We start from the raw sequence: 3,468 nt of genomic DNA, 5'->3' as shown, positions 1-3,468 counted from the left end.
CCCTGAACACATCATCCCCACGGTGAAACATAGTGGCGGTGGCAGCACCGTGGTGCAAGAATGCAATTTTCTTTATCAGTGACAGGGAAGTAGTCAGAGTTATTGATGTCAAGCAAGACAACAACCCTAAGCATACAGCCAGAGCTGCAATGAAATGGTTTAGATTAAAACATATTTATAAATGTGTTAGAATGGGCCAAAGTCCATCATGAAATCCAACTGAGAATCTGTGGTAAGACTTGCAAATAGTCTTCACAGGTACTCTCCCTCTAATCTGACTGAGCATTAGTAATTTGGCAAAAAAGAATGGGCAGAAATGCCTCCGGATATGTGAAAGAAGTCGTGGCACAGGCAGGAGCTAGGCAGTATGACAATAGTATTGATTTACAGTATTTAGTGAATAAATGACAACTTACAAACTAAAAACACAGAGGAAACCACAGGAGGACCCTTGAGCTGTGTGGAAGAGCAAAAGAATCCAGCAAACTGTCAATAAAAACAGATCTTAAATACTGAGAAAGACTGATGGCTGGAGTGAGGAACCCATATGTGTAATTATCTGAATGTGCTGCTGTGGGTGGAGCAAAACAGGAGTAGCTAAAGAAAAGTGACTAAATGACACAGAATCGGTAAACAGGGAAACATTCATATCAAGGAAACGAACCAAACATGGGAAACACTAAAAATGAACAGAGATACGAGGATAGCCCATAACTGAAAACCCAAATAAACTATAGTCAAAGAGCTCAAAGGGTTATGACAGGCAAAGACATAACTGAAAGTATTACAGCTGTAACTGCAGTGAAAGGTTGTTTCACCAAGTATTGACTTGGTGAAAAAGCCATGGAAAGCCATGAATCATTTTCCTTCTACTTCACAGGTATGTATGTTTGTCTGTCACATAAAATCCCAAAAATGCATTAAACTTTCTGCAATTTTATGTGACAAAATGAGAACATTTTTTAACCTTTGTGTATACTGTTGTAAGACACTGTTTAACCGCAATGCATGTGTTACAGTGATAAGTCAATGCTTAGACCCAGCCATTACTACTTCCTCGTTATCTTCTAGAAATAGATATACATAAGACTACTGAGTCTTTTTCTGCTCCTCCACAAATTACTACTGGGAAAAATCAAGGCTGCACCTGTGGAGATGCTTGGTCCTGCAGTAAATTAAATGTCACACCTACACAAAGCCTTCACTTGCTGCCCTGTAACAGAAAATAACACAGAAGGGTGTAGCTATTATCAAGAAGTTTTACTACAAACTCTTGTTTGAGCCACTGATGGTTTACAAACCTGACAGTCACCAGAGACAGTATATGCTCAGTAATGAGAGAGGGGCTGATCGAAGTGCAGAGCAGGAGGTCCACAGTTTAAGATATAATACATTAGCCATCAGTCAACCTGCCATGTGATGTCAACTCTCATGTCTCTGTCCACTTTCTAGCTGTTTACTAAAGATGAAGTTAAGGAATTGCATCCTCCTTTATTATTCTGTCCACCTTGTGCAATCCACCATTACACTGTGGGCTAAAAACTGTCCCACAGCATGATGGTATCACTATGAATATGTTATTTAATATCTAATATTAATACTTTAATATTTTATTAAATAATATTTTGGTGTGGCTGCACGGTGGCGCAGTTGGTAGCACTGTTGCCTTGCAGCAAGAAGGTCCTGGGTTCGATTCCCGGCCTGGGGTCTTTCTGTATGGAGTTTGCATGTTCTCCCTGTGCATGCGTGGGTTCTCACCGGGTACTCCGGCTTCCTCCCACAGTCCAAAGACATGCCTGTTAGGTTAATTGGTAACTCTAAATTGCCCTTAGGTGTGTGCATGTTTGTTTGTGTGTTGCCCTGCGATGGACTGGTGACCTGTCCAGGGTGTACCCTGCCTCTCACCCATAGACTGCTGGAGATAGGCACCAGCTCCCCCGCGACCCACAATGGAATAAGCGGTAGAAAATGACTGACTGAATATTTCAGTCTGTTAAGGGTTGTCCTGTGAATACCAGCCTAATAAGGTGATGGTATTATGACAAAACTGAAAGGGATGAGCCAAGCTCTGACATTATTGAACAGCATAAACTCTGCACACACTCAGAATGAATTCACACAATTTCTTAAAATACAACAATTTATTAACAAAAATAAGTTAACTCAAAGTCAAACATATTTCAATCAACAAACTCTTTACTATGCTAAAACAGTCCAACTAAACTACCAAGCAGAATTAAAGAATAACAAAGACTAATGGGCTATGTACAATATAAACAAGTTGATTAAAGATGACCAAAAAGAGTGATGCAACATTACCATGCAATGTTTATGTTTGAGAACCAAGGATTATCTTGAAGAATCTGGAATTGAAGTTAAGTTAGTCTTGGAACCAACTTAGGCAATAATCAGCAAACCTTTAGACAACCCTTCACAATGCAAGATCAGATAAAATATTATTTTGATAAAATAATGTTTTAAAGAATGATTTGCTGAATAAAACCAACCTTCTGGATGACCAATTCTCAATGGTGTTTAATTAGCTGCCTTTATTTATTAAAATAATATTTAAAGAAATATTATTTTGAATAAGAACCAAATCTTTGAGAAATGGGCTTAATTGTGTTACTTAGTTATCAAGTTTAGTAAAATAATATTTAGGGAAATATTATTTTACTCGATTGAAAACTAACAACCTTTTTGGGTAAATGATCTTTAGCAGCAAGCACGTGCAAAAGAAGCTGATAGCTTATCATCAGAATCAACACTTACCTTTAAAATGCCATTAATAAAAGGGTTAAAATGCATAAGCGTGGACGGTGCGTTATGGCTGACCTTCTGTGTTTAAAATAACCCTTTAAATAAAGTTTTAACTTAAAAAAAAAACACAAACAAAGAACACATAAACTGAGCACATGTGCTGAACAGACAATCTGCTAGTACTAAGATGGCTGAGTTTCAACACAAACAAAACCAAACGTCATAAAATGAAAAATGTTTAGATTATTTCATTCTAAACTACTTCTCTCTGCCCAAAACATAACCTCTTATGTGTGAACCGTGCTGAGGAAAGGTTGTCGGAGCGACGAAGTTGGAGAAAGCTTCCACAGTGAACAAAGGGTTAGTTGTAGCTAACCTCCGTAGCTGTGGGGAGGGGCGGCTCGCTCTGCCGGCCGGCCAAACTGCACGTTACTGCTGTAACCACAGGGATGCGGTCCTGTTGTCCTTCCTTCAGACCTGGAAAACTGCTCCACTCTGCGTTGTAGAGACAGAATCTCTGCTGGGAACACTCTGTAACACAGTTTGCTTCTGTAGACTTCAGAGAGAAAGTCAAGCAACGCTTGTACCTTAATTACCCCGTTCATGAATGAATAACGGATACAGAAACAGCAATTCATTCCTACTTAACTTAGTGCATATGATCGCGTGATCGTATGACACTCTTGGATCCAGTTTGAACAGTTATGT

The sequence above is a fragment of the Girardinichthys multiradiatus genome, chromosome 7 (genome assembly GCF_021462225.1).
Source record: "Girardinichthys multiradiatus isolate DD_20200921_A chromosome 7, DD_fGirMul_XY1, whole genome shotgun sequence".
NCBI lineage: Eukaryota > Metazoa > Chordata > Actinopteri > Cyprinodontiformes > Goodeidae > Girardinichthys > Girardinichthys multiradiatus.
The sequence above is the reverse complement of the archived record's forward strand: the minus strand, read 5'-3'. Positions refer to the sequence as shown.